This window comes from Vidua chalybeata, chromosome Z (genome assembly GCF_026979565.1).
Source record: "Vidua chalybeata isolate OUT-0048 chromosome Z, bVidCha1 merged haplotype, whole genome shotgun sequence".
In the NCBI taxonomy this organism is placed as follows: Eukaryota; Metazoa; Chordata; class Aves; order Passeriformes; family Viduidae; genus Vidua; species Vidua chalybeata.
Window position 1 is genome coordinate 10831601 of NC_071570.1, and position 18299 is coordinate 10849899.

General features: G+C 37.3%; 1 long non-coding RNA gene across 1 annotated transcript; it reads right to left on the minus strand.

The window, feature by feature from the left end:
- Nucleotides 1-887: 887 nt before the first annotated feature.
- On the minus strand, nt 888-17685 carry LOC128782474 (uncharacterized). Its single transcript, XR_008428800.1, has 3 exons — nt 17430-17685; nt 3338-3454; nt 888-974 (listed from the first exon to the last, which is right to left on the minus strand). It is a non-coding gene; the product is annotated as an uncharacterized LOC128782474 (long non-coding RNA).
- Between the last annotated feature and the right edge of the window lie 614 nt (nt 17686-18299).

Genomic DNA, 18299 nt, shown 5'->3' on the forward strand with positions numbered 1-18299 from the left:
TCTTTTGCCTGTTACACCCATTTGATGGAGGACTATAAAAGACCCCTGAAATAACCAAGACTTTGAGATTCTCTCCAACACGACAAGACGGATCTCCATTGTCTGGATTTCATCTGCGGTGGTAGCTATAATCCTCTTTCCCTTCTTTTTTTCTTTCTATCTTTTATCTCTTTTTCTGATTCCTCTATTGCATTTGCTGTGGGCTCTCAATAAAGGTGCATTTGTTGTGATTAAACTGATGGTCCCCTGCTGTTTGCCTTTTGCACTTCTGGGATTGGTAAACGAACCATCACAACACCCCACTCTTCTGAGCAGATCGTGATAAGTCCTCAGTGTTGGAGATTCACTAGCCTGCAGAGAACCTGGCCTACCTTCCACCAAGCTTTGTTAAAGCCATTTCAAGGAAGAAAAATGGAAAAGTACAGCTTTAAGTATACCTTGTATCCTAGTAGTATGCAAAAAAAAAGGACTTAAAATAAAAAGCTGGTATCATATCTGTTCAGTAAGTGAAAATATAAGCTCAAATTAGCTAGGTAAAAAAATTAATTCCTTCTCTCCAAATTTACATCCAGAGTCATTATCAAAAGCAACCTTAAAAATTTCTTTGAACTTCTAGATCAATAAAAATAAAATTTCCCTTTAGCATGAATTAGCTGATTTAAGCAATACACACATATTGACTCTCTGTAAAAAGAAAATCTCACTTATAGTAAATGCTTAACACCCTCATAAACAGCTCTATTTTGCAGGACAAGGTATAGTTGCTTGAATGTAAATTATATAATGAAATTCATATGCCTGTGGAATTAAGGAATAGAGCAGACAATGAGTAAGACAATGCTTCAGGGATATTTTTTTTTCCTTAAATGAAGAAGCCTTCTTTGCAGCTCACAGTATATTCTGTCTGGCACTGATATTAGAAGTTCTGCTTGCAGGGTCCTCTTCCATTTTGGTTTGGGTAATGAGGACATCTTCTGGGAAGTAAGAGAATAGTATATCAGACAACAGGGGTTTTTCATAATTTTAAATGCCTTTTCTTTGTCACTTCAAAAGGCCTGGTAGGTCATTTAACCATTGCCAAGTATTTCATATTCCACTTAATCTCTCTCTCTAATTCTACTCCATCCTCTTGGAGTCTCCTAGAGATGTATTTCCTATAAGCTAACTGTAAAACAAATATTTGTCGCAGTTAGCAGTACACTGTCAATTCAATTTTTCTTTGAAAATACCTCTATGAATGAGGATCCTATCCTTTCTTTAATCTCTCAAAGAGTGAAACTACAATAAACTTCAAACTAGCAGGTAAATGGACTTCTAATCTCTGTTTAATAAATCATCACAAGATGACTGTGAAACAGCTTGATCTCTTTTGAAGAGCTCGTCATACTTTGCAAAGTTCTTCAGAAGTTCTTGGAGAGGTCTGAGGATATTCTAATTTAGGAGCCCATATAATCATCTGTGTATGACTCATGCTACCAATGTCCCTCTTTTCCAGCAAAAGTGATAAGAATTACTATATGATTTAGTTAAAAAGAGAACTCATTTACAGCTGAGTGCTGCCAAGGTGAAATACAGGTCTTTCATAAAATTAATGTGTTGAAATAATTACTAATGAACTTTGCAAAATTCCAAGGGTCATTGAGTTCATACCCTGATGATCATGAATAAGAGTATGAGAGAAAACAGTATGACACAATTGGATTGCCTTAATTGTTACTGAGATTATTTGTTAATTAGAAAACTCACAGGGCTCTAATTCTAATTAATTCTTTAATAATGTAAAGTGGATATCTGATTGATACATTTTGTCACTTATCATTGTAACAATTAGGCATCTCAATGCAGAGTGAAAGTTCTTGGTAGTTCAATGAGCAGTATGGTTGCTTGACAGAAAGTTGGTGACATGTGAGAGTTTATGTTGTAAATCCTACTTACCAAGAAATTGAAAACCTGAGAATGCCACCACTCTTTCTGCTTTCTCATTTATCCTGAACTATCAGAAGCCTTTACAGTGGACTTTCAGCTGGTAAAAGGTGGCTCAACTCAATGAAGTTGAATAGAGCCCTGCCAACAAAATGTTGGCAAAATAGGTTCATCCAACTGGTCACCCTGATCTTCTAGTTCTCAGAGCAGCTGTGGGGCCTTCTTTCTATCTCCATACACTGTCACAAGGAAGAGTGTTTCCAATCTTCGTCTGCCTTGCTAAATTTTACCCATCTTAGTATTTGAAGTCTCCAGAACATGGTAAGTAAATCCATAACATTTTTTCAGTTTAGGAATGGTCTTCAAAAGAACACAATTGGATACACAGCAATGGGGTAACTTTCCATAAACCAACACTCACTTCACTTTCAGTCAGATCTAAAATATCAGTACACTTCACACTGTTTTGCAAAAGAATGAAGACCACTGCTGTCAGCATGACACCTTCTACATGTGACATGCTAATACTCTCCATGAAATACAGAGCGAGAATGGGGCTCACAACACTATTTCAGGCTAAATAAAAGGCAGCAGGAGGGAAATGAGGTGACATAACAAGCACATAACTCTTAGGATGCATAAATTTGTCATATAGTAGCTAACAAGAATGTTTTCTAGTGTGGGGCTTGCCCACTCTTATTACATACTTTGTAAAATTTCATTAAAATTACACATTTGATTCCATGTCTAGCAAAAGATAACCTTTACTTTGGGACTACACTTTAACTAATAATTTCATCTTCTATCATTAATAGTTCTTCTGCCATCACTTTCTAAACAAATTTATTGTCATCAGTCAGTTTATTTATCCAGCATTTAGAAAGTAAATATTCTTCTTCTTTAAGAGCGACATCACTAGTCTTTCTACTCATTCTTGTTACCCACTAGAAGTTAAAGCTTCGTTTTTAATGGAGTATCTCTGTAGCAATTTAATATAGACATTGTTTAATATTTTAATATAAACAATGCTTTAATATAGACAATGTTTAGGGTAGCAGTATTGCAAAGTATGTATCTACCATGTTAGTTTTATATGTTTGCTCCTTTCACCACCCCTATGTCAGATTGCAATTATCAGCTAAATCATCTTTTGTTATTTAACATTTTTCTTTTCTTTTAAATCAAAAATTTTGTAAAACATCAAAACATTTTGAAGCCTTTTTTTAATAACAGTTTAGCAAATATTAATAACTTTGTACATACAATGTAAACCAAGTTACTGAGAGAGTATAATTTTTGAAATATTATAATTTCTTTTCAGGAAGAGATCAATGTTTAATATTTTTGCTTCCTTGTAGAGCTGTGAGTTCAGCACATGCTGAAGAGTTTTACTAAAGGAGAAACAGTAGCTCACTTAAATCAGGGGACACGGCATTCACTTCTTAGCCCCGGGCCGTTTTTAGAAAAGCTTTTATTTCTAGTCTGCATGTAAGGATGGGAACCTCAGTAGGAACAAGGCATCTTCTTCTCCCTGGAATGGAGGAATAAAAAAGAGGGCAAGACAATATCAATCTCCAAAACTGGGTAGAGTAGAGGGGGCTGGGTGAGAAGACTTCTGAACACAACCACAGAATTTGCACGCTCCATTGCTTAGGAACATCCCGTTACTAACATAAAAATGTTGCAGTTTTTTATGTCACAGGTTTTTTGTGTGTGCTGTGAGGAATTACAGGAACTATGTAGAAGAATGTAGAAGTGTAAGTATAACAAAATAAGAATGTTATGTGACTGACACCAGCTCTGTAAGTTTTTATCAAACTGAAGTCCCATCTCTAGTAATTCTTTGACATTTTTTTTGTCCATTTTAGAAAAACAAAGTCATTCCCCAGATTTCATATAATAATTTAAGACTGAATGAGAACTGTAGGATTAAGAAACTATGACAAGAATGGGCAGATAAAGAGTGATTATATGAGAAATGTGATTTCAGAGATCTTATCTGCAGTTAGATATTTTCCATTATGAATATCAGACTTACAAGCATATTCAGAGGGACAGAACTCATGAACTCCAGAAATCTTCAGGACAATTTTTCATGCAAGAACAGGCATGAATGTAGAAACTACCTCATTCTTTTAAGTTCTAATTTTTTTTTTTCTGTTGTAAGGCATGAAAATAATCATCTATCTTTTGCATACTTGAAAATGTAATGACAGGAAGAAAATTCGAACCTAGATTAACAGCAACTGATTTACTACAAGATATAATTCCTTGTGATGAATGCAACACAGACTAGATAGCACTACAATATGGGCATGAGGCCTTACACTACATTATTAGACTTTGCTAATGGGAGGAAAAAATGATCTTGCGACCTTGATGACTGTAACACACAATTGCTATGTTTGCATTTCTAAAATTGTTTCAAAACTAAGAAAGATTTTTGTCACTGAGGTACAAAAACTGCAATGATTTAATTTCTAAACATTGCTTAAAATTTGAATTAAGAATGCACAAGCCATCTTATATATGAACTTAGTGAATAGCACTGTAATATTAGATTCCACTTAGGCTCTGTAGCTGAGATGACTTTTTGCAGGTCAACTTTCCCTTTTTCTCTATTTTCTTCATGACTAATTCCTGCAATCATGGTTTGGCATTAGGCTGGAGTGAATCAGGTTTTCAGAGTTTGAATACAAATTCAATCCAATGCTTTTGCTTGGAGCATATCTGATATATAGATATCAGCAAAAAACACCCCATAAATTAACAAGGTTTTTAAAAATATGTTTTTTTTTCCATTCACTTGGTAAAAATTTGATATTGCAGAGTTTAAAACCAGTTTGAGAAGAAATATGTATTAAATATATTAGAATATTAGACAAGCCACTGCAAAATGCACAGAACTATAATATGCACTAGGTTATGGCTTTCTTACTCACATAACTGCAGTGAAGGGCTCTCAGCCTTTCTATTAAAAATCCTATTTTCAAAACTTTGTAAGTCTGCTGTAAATATTACACTGGACAGAAACTCAGAATAAAAGGTTTCAAATTGAAAATATGTAATTTAAAGTTTTGTTTGGTTTCTCTTTGTTGGGGATTTTTTTCCATACTTATATCATTGTTTCTTTTGTATTTGTAAATGCAGAACAGAAAGAAATAATTTCTTAAGGCATTTTGCACTGAGAGCACAAGAATGCATTTTAAATATGATTGAGACCGGCAAAGTCTAATTTTTCATATCCAAGCTGCATAGGAAAAAAAGAAAAAAAAAAGGAAAAAAAAAGAAGAAAAAAAAAGTTAAATGAACAGGTGAAATTTGATTATACCAGGGCTTAGCTTTAGCTTTACTTCACTTTATAAGCATGCTTCCTTCATGTGTTAATAATAATAGTAATAATAATAATAGTAATAATAATAATAATAATAATAATAATAATAATAATAATAATAATAAATGCATGTATATCAGTAATTATTTTGTCTTTTGGAATAACTATTCAACTAATACACAGCAGTAAACTGCCTTTTAAAGTATCTAAGCAGGTGTTCAGTGTGTGTCAGTGTGTGCCAGTGTTTCTTGACACCCTGATTTACAGAACAGTTTATGAAAGATTTTAAAGTCCTGGCCTTGATTTATTTCACATAGTTCAACTTACAGAGCACAGAATTAATATAATGATCTCATTTGTGATCCATCAAGTTAGAATTTGGTAAGTTAAGATTAGAAAAAAAATCTTGTATTCCAGTTCACCTTCTTAGTACAAAATTAATTTATTACTTTCATTGGTAATACAAACATGAAATTTATAACAGAATAAAATGCTTTGTCTTCCATATCTGAAACACTTTATATCTCAAGGCTGGGGAGCTGATTTAAAAATTTAAACAATGAGGGCAAAATATTTTATCAAAGTTATTCTTAAGTAGTAGGAGCACAGGAGAGAAGTAAATATGATGGTAAGACATTTCTCATTTCAGAATCTCTACAGAATATTTTCTTCAGAAAAATGTATACAAATCCCAAAAGAACAACTGGTAAATTTTCTTCCTAAGACACAGAAAGAAAATTATCTGTTTCTGTCATGAAATCAGACATATTTCTTTTAATTTTCCATGTTTAACCTTTTTCATACAACACTGTATACATTCCGTACAGTTATAGATTAAGCTGAGCTGGAAGGGATTCATCAGGTTCCTGGAGTCCAACTCCTGGCCCTGCACAGGACACCCCAAGAGTTACACCACATGTCTGAGAGCATTGTCCAAGGGTTTCCTGAACTCTTTCAGGCTGGTGGTGTGACCACTTCTCTGGAGAACCTGTTCATGTGCTCAGCCATCATCTGAGTGTGAACTATGTCAAGGTTTTGACCTTGAAAATATTTAGGAGCAGTAAGTTTTGCAACTGAACCATGAGCTTTAAAAAAAAAAAAAAAAACAAAACCTTTTGTCTTTTTGTAATCCACTTCAAAAACCCTTAAATGTATCTTTATTCTTTCATTAAGGATCATAGAATCATTAAGGTTCAGAAAGACATTTTAGTTCATCAAGTCCAGCTGTCAAAGAAGGCACAATAAGAAGTCTTATTTTCCTTAATTATATTTCATTCATCTCTTCTCCATATGTTCACATTCTTCTTTAAATGATGCTACTTAAAAATATTAAAACATTCTTCTTTCAATTCTTAGTGAGTTTACAGGTGTAACTACAGATGTCTCAGGTAAGCTACAGAGTATTGACAAAATTCTTCACTACAATATCAGATGTAATCAAAATATTTTAAAAATTTATTAAATTTCAGAATTCATATTTAAGGGTACAGAGTGTTCCTTTATTTTTCAATAAAGAACTTGTTAGGGGTTTCTTATTAGCTCTCTTGTTAACACAGCCTTAACTGCTGTATCTTAACACAAACTGACCACCACAGAAGTTCCCCAACACAAAATTTATATTTGTTTGAAGTTTTCCATATTTGACAGTCACAACTTTCCTATCCAATGACATACAATACCACTTTCTCTAGTAGTTCTCATGATGGGGAAGGAAAAAGTAAAAAGTAAATATAATATTACAAGTGCATAAGTTGATTCAGACATTTTTTCTAGTTTAAAAAACTGCTGACACTTCTTCTGAAATTGCAAACAACTTGTTCACTAGCATTTATTATGTGTTTGCTGTCTGTTCAAATGTGTCCATTTTGATAATAAGGGATCCAATCGAACACTTACTGATTATCTGGGTTCCATTTCATTCTGGTTTTGAAGCAAAACATTTTGCAGATCTAATTAGCTTCATGTTTCTAATTGTCATGGTTACTCCGTGCACTTTTATATACTATACTGTAACCAGCACCATTTTTATGCAAAGAATATTTTTCAAAATAATTAATTCTGTCAGATATGAGATTGTCTTATTATTTCTCCACATAAATTGAGCTTTGAAAGAAAATATTACAATACTCTTTGTTCCTATCCCAGTTAACACCGTCTTTTCTTCTGCATGCTTGCAATGTCCCAAAAGGATTAAAATTCTTTATTCTCTGGCCAAATTTATGCCTTAATCTTTGCACACCAATAATTCTTCTCGGGTTGATGCCAATAAAACACATCTGTTACATTTATATTCTGATGGTAGTCCAACTCTGTGCTCTGAACAATTGTGTTTTGATGCAATGTGCTATTAAGCAACTTCTGTGTTTTCCAATAAAGAAAGCTGTATATCACTGAATAATTAAGTAAGCCGTTCATAAATAGCATTAATATCAACATTAGTACTTTATCCCAAGTCCTTTATTGACCTTGTATCTTGGTTAATTTCTTCCCCTGCTGAACTAACTGTTGTAAATTGTTTTGATGAACATTGTTTTCAACTATTTATTTCAACAATAAATAAAACAAAACACTGGCAAATTATATCCATAAAATGCTCTGATCTTTCAAGAGTTGTGATCAGGGGTGTTAAAAGGCTGAAGAATAGGGTATACACTTGAAAAACATAAGCCAAATGTTACTATTTTTCTATAACAGGCAGTGTATATTGTGCCTTTTGTCAAAACATATAACTGTTTCTGAACAAAGCTTTCAAGTTTATTAAATAGGGAGGATTAATCTTATTTATGTTACAAGACTGGTACCACTTTTTCTTGCTGGTTTGGACAGAAAGTTCTTATACCAAACATATTGGTGCTTGGTGAGAAAATATATGTGAATTTATGGATTCTATCACAGCTGGCTTCCCTGACATATTAAAAAATCAAATTCCATAAAATTGGAATGCAATGACTACACATGAATAAAGCAAGAACATTGTATACTACTTTCAGTTACCTGTGTTGCTTTTTAGCCACAGATGACAGCAGAAACTCACAGAGCTGCTCACTCACTTTTGTCTATTCTTCCCCATTGGAATGGGGAAGGAAATCAGAAGGGTCTAAGTGAGAAAAACTGTGGGTTGAGGTAAAGACTATTCAATAGATAAAGCAAAAACTGCACACACAAGAAAAGTAAATAAGGAACTCACTCACTATGCCTCTTCACTTGCTAATCAGACAGCAGATTAGCCATTTCAAGGAAGGGAGGGCTCTGTCATGCTTATTAATTGAAAAGATAAATGCCATTAAATCTAAACTCTAAACTTCCTCTTTTTTTCTCCTCCAGCTTTTACGTATGCATATGACAGTCATGGTATGGGATGTCCCTCTGGGAAGTCGGGGTTTGCTGTGCAGGCTGTGTCTCCAGCCCTACCATGTTCATGTAGGCCAGCATGAGAAGAAGAAAAAGGCCTTAGTGCTGTGTAACTACTGTTCTGCAATAACAAAAATATCTCAAAACTATTTTAGATTTGTTTTAGTCACAAATGTGAAATGCAGCACCTACTATGACCAAAGCTAACTTTATCCCAGCCAAAACTAGTATGATGAGTGTTCAAGAAATCAAACTCTGTTTCCAGAAAATAGAATGCAGCTACTTATAATGCTCTTTTTTTGCCTTTGTTAGATGCAGAAATAAAATTAATTTTCAAGATTGATAGTTCTATAGATGAAGGGAAGGTGATGATAAGTTTTATCTATCGACAGCAGGCTGATGTCAGAACTGCTGCTAAAGCAATGGGTTGTTATATTGTGTTTGCTTTTACTATTGTTATTACCCGTGTTGTTAAGATGGTTTGCCCCTGTTGCTCCCCCATATCCCTTTGGTTCCTCCCTTGTCACTTTTCCCTTAGACTGCCCCTTGACTCAGCAGAACTGCTGAGTCATTCCTGTGTCCCCTCCCTGGTGCCTTGTCCATCACTCGGCAGCCCATTCCCACCACCTGGAAACTTCCATCAGGGGCGTCGAGTGATTGGATCAGGACCAGGGACCCCTCCCCTACCTTCCCCTAGTAGGTTGTCATCCCTGTCTGTTTCCCCGAAAGTCACTCCCCGGTTTGTCCCTATTGGTTGTTCTCCCCTTCCACTCCCCCCTTTATAAGTTGCTGCAGAGTCCCTCTCGGGGCTCTCGTCGGTCGGCTGGAGTTAGGTGCAGTTGGAGCTCCTGGAGCTATCAATAAAACCTGACGTTTGCCCCCGAGGAGAGTCAGCCTCATTTCTCAGTGGTTTCGCCATCCCGTTGCTCCTCCGGAGGCACTTCTTGCAAGCCCTTCGGGGAACCCAAAGGGAGTGCCCTCTGCCGTCGTCATGTCGCCCAGCCGGGCCACTCGAGCGGAATCTGAGTGGGCACGACGGCAGTGGGTCTTATAATCAGAAAATTATATTCCAACAAGCCAATTGAATTTTGCTGCAATTACTGTACATATAGAACCTGAATAAGGCTAGGTGCTTTACACATGAATAATGATTCAGAGAATGACCCATAGGACTCAAAATTGAATCTTAGGCTTTGAACTGTGTATGAGAACAGCAAATAGTAGACAGAAAACTATTATATTAATAAACTTTAAAGGTCCTTTGCATTCATTAGAACAAAATCATTAGGCTGGTATTTCCTTCTTTATCAACTGCTTTTCTTTAGACTTTAGTGTATTACAGGTATGTCTGTGTCTTTCAGACCAAAAATAGCACTTTTAAAAAAACAAAACAAAACATCATCTGTGAAAAGTGTCTATTACTGCTCCAGAAATTTCACTGCCTGAAAGGCCTGAACTTACTTCTTGAAACTGAATTTTTTTTTTCATTAGCATAATTTCCAAATAATGTTTTGAACTTAAAATCATTTGACTTAGAATTGCTCCTTCTTCACAATAAAATTTTTCCACAAGGAAAGTTCTGAATCACAATTCCCTCTGATCATTGTCTGGAGACAGTCATCATTTGATCACTTAGAAAAAATGAACACACCTGATCTCTGATCTTGTACTCTCCTGTTTAAACATGCTAAAATCAGAAGTCATGCATTTAAATTATTCTACTGTGGCTTTGCTTTGTTTTTCCCCTGTCCCAGGCAGCTCTGGAGAGCCCGGCACAGGCGCTGCTTCTCAGCGGGACTGGGGCGCCACAAGTCCCGGGCGCTACTGCGTTCTGCACACCAGGGTGGGGCTGGTCACTGCTGCTGCCGTGCGCGAGGGGCAAGACAAAGAGGTGAAGGAATGTCCACTCGGTCTGCGTGGTCGGCTGGAAAGCTTTTATTGTTGCGTAGAGCTGCGATGGAGAAGTGCAACTCGCTCCCAGCGCCACGTGGACAAAATGGCCACGAACAAAGGAAGGCATAGGGTTTTATAGGGGATGGGCTGAGGGAGGCGGAAGCCCCCCTTGCCCAGTGGGGGCAGGCTATGGGGGTGTGACGTGGACAGGGGTAACCAACGGGGACACGACAGGGGCGGACACGGGGCTCCGGGACAAATGGGGTTGCGGGGACGGGGTAACAGACACCGAACTCTCCGGAGTGGACAGGGGTGTGGTTGCAGGATTGGCATGGTGAGCTCCAATGGTAAGAGTCCTGGAGCGGGCCACCACGTCGGGGGAGTAACATGGGGGGTGCACAGGGGTACACAGAACCGGCTAACTAACAAATATCAGAACCCCTAATCTGAACCCAAACCCGGGATACATCATTCTACCATCAGACACTTTTCACTGGTGCTGCTTTCTCTGTGTTCTGTAGAACCGTGCTAAGGTGACAAAAACGGCTGACAATACTTGTCATTATTTTTTCAATATAGATTCTAACATCATCTTTGGGCTAATTCAGTATTCAGGGCGGAAGAAGAATGTCAAAGCACAGGGTAACTGCATCATCACTTCAAAATGAAACTTCTGTCTTCAATCCATCAAGTTATTTTATCTCAGGTAATTACACTGTTTTCACTGATAGCACAAAAAATAACCCTTGTCCTAGTCTACGAAGTATTTTTCCCAAATGAGCACAAACCATTAATTAATAAATCTAATAATTGTTTTTGAAGATATGTACTTTTTAATCCTATTCCAAATAATAGAAGTGCAAATGTAAAAGGAGAGACAATACCATCTCACAAGTTATTTGGCTCTGTGGTGTTCAGGGCTGCAGATTCTCTCCAGGAACAGCTGGTTGCCTGGAGCAACAATACTGCAGGCTACATGCATGCCTCTCTAGATGCCAGGCTGCAGAGAATTTGTTAATGTTAACTTAGGGCATTAGAGCTCTAAGGGCAAGACTAGGTAATAACTAAGCCTGCTTTTATGTATAGTTAGTTCCTCTTTAACAATCAAACTCAGCAGCTCTTACAGGACAAATGTTCTTTAGCTGAACCTAGCTCATCAGATAGGCTCATTCTCAGTGAAACGTGTTACCAGACGATGACATGTGGCTTACCAACACCCCTATGATTGGTGGAGCCATTTGTGAAAGTGCCTCCTTCAATTGTACTGTGAAGGAGTTTATTGCAAGTACCACCGATCCTGGACAGTGCTGGGGCACCACCAGCTCAAACTCCCACAGTGCTTGTTCCCACAAAGAGAGACAACCTGCACCATCTATATCTGATCTGGCACCTGCTTTAGAGGAGAAACAGATCCAAATTCTGCATTTGGTGTTCATTTTAAATCATCCTGAAATGCAAATATAAACCATGAGCCAGTTACCATATCAAATCAGATCAAAGTCTTAATCTCTGTAAAATACAACAGATATACCAGGGGTAAGTTTTCAGTATTAAAAAGGCACCAAAATGTTCTAATAGTGAAATAGTGAAAAATACCTTCCATACTCACATTCAGGTATCTTCATTTGTGTGTTTCTTTTATGATCTCTTGGGCAATAACTTTTAGCCTATATAAACATGTTGGAATCGGTTTGAGATGTAAACACTATTTCTCCAGAATGCTTAGAAGGTCTCCTTCTCCTGAGTTGCCATGTTTAAAGACTACAGTTTGCTGTAGTTTCAGTTGTTGCAGTTTCTTATGCTGTAAAAAGATATTCTTTAAAATAAGTAGAAGAATTAATCTGGTCTGTGCTTTTCCCCCATATGTCTGCTCTTTTCTGGATAGGCTTCCCAATTTCAGAATATTAACTGACTGTGATGCAGTATATGCATATACAAACACTACTGTGATGCAGCAGTATATGCATATACAAACACTTTCTACAAACATTGTAGAAAAAGAGAAGAGGGAAATCTGAATAAAAGAATCATTAACATTACCTTGTGTGCTTTAGAAGTGTGCCACTTTTACATGGACACAAAACTTTGGCCATAATCATTTGTGTGTATTTAAGTTTAAAATTTAAATTTCCACTGTTAATAAACAGTGCCAAACCATAGAGAGGATATTTTCATCTAAATCCCCAAAATGTGGAGATTATTGGTCTACTTTAGGTGCTAGCATGGTATTTCCAGTATGAAGCAATCCTGCTGTTGAATCCTCAGATGCAGAATCATAGAAAAAAAAATCACAGACTCCTAGAATGTCTTGAGTTGGAATGGACCTGAAAAACCACCTCCTGGCCCTTCACAGGACAACTCGAAGAATCACACCATGTGCCTGAGAGCCTTGTCCAAATGCTTAGTGAACTCTACTAGTGCTGTGACCACTTCCCTGGGGATCCTGTTCCAGTGCCCAGCCACCCCTTGGGTGAAGAACCTTTTCCTAATATCCAGCCTAAACCTCCTCCACTTCAGCATCAGACCATTCCCTGGGGTCCTATCACTGATTACCACAGAGAAGGATCAGTGCCTGCCCCATCTCGTCCTCTCATGAGGAAGTTGTAACTGCAGTGAGGTCTGTCCTCAGTCTCCTCTTCTCCAGGCTGAACAGACCAAGTGACTTCAGCCCCTCATACAGATTCCCTTCTAAATCATTCTCTATCTTCACAGCCCTCCTTTGGCTGCTCACTAATAGTTTTGTATTCCTCTTATGTTGTGGCACCCGAACCAGCCCCCAGCACTCAAGGTGAGGCTGCCCCAGTTCAGAGCAGAGCAGGACAATCCCCTCCCTTGCCTGGCTGGTGATGCAGTGCCTGTTACACCCCAGGACAGGGGCATTGCTCACTCATGTTCAGCTTGCCAGGACCCCCGGGTCCCTTTCCACAGTGCTGCTTCCCAGCATCTCATTCCCCAGTCTGTCCATATATCCAGGGTTGCCCTACCTGAGGTGCAGAATTCAGCAATCCAGCACTTTCCCCTGGTGAACTTCATATGGCTGGTGATTGCCCACACCTCTGATTTGTCAAGGCCTCTCTCCAGGACCTCTGCCTTTGAGGGAGTCAACAGCTCCTCCTAATCCAGTACTGTTAGCGAATTCCTTAGAGTACCTTTGAGTTCTGCATCCAAGTTGTTTAAGACACTGAAAAGCACTGGGTCCAAAAAGGATCCCTGCAGAACCCCAATACTGACAGGTCACCAGTCCAATGTGACCCCAATCACTATAAGAATAGTTCAAGGGTGTCCTACCTGTGAACCTCTTGTTGACCCCTTACATGATGTATTTAACCAACTGTGTGCTGGTCATTTTGTCACTGGTCTTTAAAAGCTAAAAATCACTCTTTGAAGGCTAAAAACTCACTAGTCTTTGAAAGTTTTATATTTCAATTCATTTCAAAGGAAAAGTGGCAGTAAAAGAAAGCAAGTAAATCATCTGCTTGAAATCAGAGCCTTCTTGCAATATCCCAAGGCTATACTTTGCTTCCAATTAATGTTTGCCTTTTTGAAATCATATACAAATAGCTTTTATGTTCATTATGCACAGCAAATCTGTCTAATGACTTTCTTAACATGCTGTAGTCCAGATCAAAGTATCTAATTGCTGTAACAACATTAACTTTGCAAGTCTATAATTCATGATGAGTGGTTAACTGTTTCTTAAGTTGTACTATCACATATGAAGAAGAAAATTAACACAATCCAGTAAAAAGTTACATTATTAAGAAAATAGCTCTTTCAAAACTATTTATTATATATTACTTAAACCACCACAAGAAAAAAAAATGCAATTTCTTGTAACAGGAATCACAGATACTACTTTTCATGGAGGATCAAATTAAAAAAATATAGGAAATGCATTTCTAACCATTGATATTGAATTTACTTTAGTTATACTTTTGTATTTTTCTGACTATATACTTCCTTGCTGTTTTCTTTTTGGAAATACATAAAAGCTGCAGGAGAAAATGCACACAGAAAGTAGATGTAAAGGATGAACCAGAATAGAAGTCTATCCTGATAGTCCCTACTATTAGAACTATAAAAGTACATCACCTCTAGAAATTTCTAGAGAAATCAAAGAAGTCTTGCTATTCATCAGTGGGAAATAAAATCAAGTTTCTCTGACCAAAATTAAGCAACATGAAATATTCATACACTGGAAAAAATAGGAAAAAATATGGGAATATTCACAGGCAGCCAACTTGAAATAGAGAGAGAAGTTTTACCACCCTGATAAAGCTGCTAAACCAACAAAAACAAAGCTAGTAACTCCAAAGTTTCATGTTACTTTAACTCCATTTACACGTCTGTTTTCTCACATGCTAGAGAAAGAAACAATTTTGTGTGCACTGATCGCCTACAGAGATTAGATGACATGGAAGTCAGGACATCTCCAAACTACCTTTTACTATAAACACTTGAACTCAAATCTCCTGAGGCCTTATTACTAAGTCTAAGGGCAGAATGATGGTGGGAATTTCACAAAAAAATTTAAAATTCCACTTACATCAAGAATTGGAAGCAGGGGCAAGGGAGTGGTGGGGTAAAACTGCACAGAATATCTGTTCCATTCAATTTTACATGTAAGTGATGAACGGGCTGGGTTTTAGCACCCTTATTTAGGATTATACCCATCAACATATCTCACTTTATCAATAAAATGGGAACAATTAACTGTACTATTACTGAAGAAATTAAAATCTTGTTCTATACACTCAAAGTACATAACTGTTGCTCAGAAACTGTAGCATACAGTATACTGCTATTACTTTCACTGTTCATAATTTGTTTAATTCAGCACACCAGCAAACTCCAGCATATTCAAATTTTAATGAATTATCTGAAAATAAAGAAATTTCCTTCAATATATGAAATTGTGGGATGTGCCCCTGGGGAAGGTAGTGCGGGGATGCCATGGGAAACTGTGTTTGTTTAGGGTAAGGCATTTCCTCAGAGTCCTCTGCTTCCCCATGCAGATGAGCACATGTCTATCACCTGTCAGTTCATGTTCATCATCTCCCCAAGTTCTGGAAAGTTCCCCGTTCTCGTTACTCCCATTGGTTCTCTCTGTAAACCACTCCTTCCCTTCTCCCTCATTGGCCCAGTTTATGTCACCCCATCCCTGCTCCTCCCCTGCACCCTTTTCCCATTGGGCAATTTGTACCCTAGCCACGCCTCCCCCTCCCCAGTTATATACCTTGGCTCCTTCCCCAGTTGCTCCTGTACCCTGCTTCCCCTATGTGTGGTTGTCTCCCTGCTCCTACTCCTGCCTCCCTTGTCTTTCGATCTACCCTTAATAAACCCACATGGATTCCAGCAGAGCAAGAGTCCTCCTGTCTTTTGGTGGAGCTGTATTACTCTATCTGGGCACTTGTGGATCAGCCAGCAGTGTGTCACCCTGCAGGACTCGGTCTGGGGTAGCCCGCATTAAATATCATAGTTCTTTCTCAAGTTCAGTATCAGTATTTCGGATGATTATTTTAAACATTTACATCTATTCCAATAATAATTAAATTTTAAATCTCACCGCATAAAGGTCATTTTAGTATTTAACAAACTTTTTTTTATCTTTAGTATAAAAGTCAAAAAAGGGGGTTTGCACCAGTGGGGGAGGAGAAGACAGCATAGGGAATGAGGGACAGAAACAAAGATAAAGCAAAAATATAAAAAAGGCTCAACAAAAACGACTTAGTTGTTTAATAAGATAAAATAAAAAGAGGACTATGGACAGTGAGTAATCTTTTGTTCCTTCAGATACTGGCAAACCTATATTTCCTACTGCTGAATAAATATTCCTATGCCATGATGCAAACATCTGTCCCACGAAGAGGTGTTAACTGTGCTATTTGACTCCTCAATGTGCAACAGTCTTCCACCTAGGATCACTACACTCTACCCTTTTATCCATACATAGTTTACTTTTCCCAAAGATCTTGTAAGCTACAGATTATATCAATAGCACACAGATTTCTCAAGCCCTAAGTACGAGACCAAACAGACCAGATATAATTCCACAAGCACAATGACTTCTGCAAGGCTCCCAGAACAGAAAGTTTTCCAGAATTCAAAATATGAATCTACTTATCATTTCTGAAACAGAAAATTCAGCAACAAGGTTATCAGCTGAAATATCTGCCACTTGATATTGTTTATTAAAGGCCTGGGAGGCATAACCTACATAGAAAATATCCTAAGTACTTTCTTTTTAAATTTTATATAGTACTGAAGTACCATTCAATAGTGACATTTCATTTTTTTAAAGGGATGAATGTAGACAAAAATACATTAAATAAGAAATCATTGATCCATGCATATACTTTATATTCTGAAGTCATACAATCCTTGTCAAAAATTCTGGACTTACTACAGAGACAATATTAGAATTTTGATTATTTGAGTAATAATGATTCTGTACACCAGTTTAGTCTCCAAAACCTCTAGGTGTTTAAAGTAAGAAAAAAAAAAAGTAGATGTAATCCTGTTCCAGGTTTTGTATTTTTCAAATCTACAAATTAAAGCTGAAATTTTCCACTCATTCCAGTAATTTGAATTTCACCCTTGACCCACAGCTGAAATCAGGGGAAAAGATAAAAGGCAAGGGGGAAAAATGGGCCTACAAGACTATAAAGTTTATCTATATTTTTTCTTTAATATTTGAATTAAAGACTTGCTAAGCAAAATGATACACAGGCTTTCATCATGACTCAAATAGGTCAGAATTATCCATACTTCATAAAATTTATATTAGTTCAAAAAATGCATAGTGATGAAAGTCAGTAAACTCCAACCAACCACCAGATGTGAGTCAAAAAACTTTAGTGTGATATCACTTATAACAACCATGATCAAATATCTCAATGAAAATAACAAGATAAAATTGCATACATACTTGACATGAATGCCATCCAATAGCATTATTCAATTCCAGCTTCTCTGATTCAAAGATTATATGAATATATTACTGTCTGAGTAAAGTCTACATTAGTATAAGCCTCATATGTTGTAAGAAAGAAAAAGACGTAAGTTATTTCCTGAAGGTAGGTTACAAAAGACAGTGTTATGCTGACAACCCTTGGCTTCTTTGAAAAAAGTATCCCATCCTGAAAGGAGTGAGTACAAATGTGTTGGAGACAGCTATGAAGCCTTTTCTGGGGACTTTCTGAGTGCCTTTACACCAATGCCTATAACATTGGAAACTAACAGCAGGAGTCACAAGTCTGTGTGCAGTTCCATGACTTGAGATCATAGAGATACTGTGGGATGACTCATCTGACTGGAGAGCTGCAAGAAAAGGATGAAGTCACTTCAGGAAGCACATGCTGTGAAGAAGAGTGTGTATTACACTTCTTGTGAGAGTGGAAGGTATGGAAGTGTATGGAGTGCATACTACCCTTGGGGCTGTTCAGGAGCCAGGCAAGGGCATACAGTTCAAGGTTAGCAGGCAGAACACTAAAAGTCTTGCTGTGGTGGGCATCTGATACAGGGCCTTCGTGAAAAAACACTGGAAGTAGCTCCACATTCACAGGCCCTGGTATGCAAGCATTACTTCAATCACCCTCATATTTTCTGGAAAGGTAACATAGCAAGGCACAAACAACCTAGGACTTATCTGAAGTACATTAAGAAAAACTTCCCCAACCCCGTTGATCAAGGAGACAACAATGAACAGCGGACTTCACACTCAAAAACAAAGGAAAACTGTCTTTGGATGCAAAAGTTTTGAGCAGTCTTGGTTGTAGAGACCATGAGATGGTAGTGT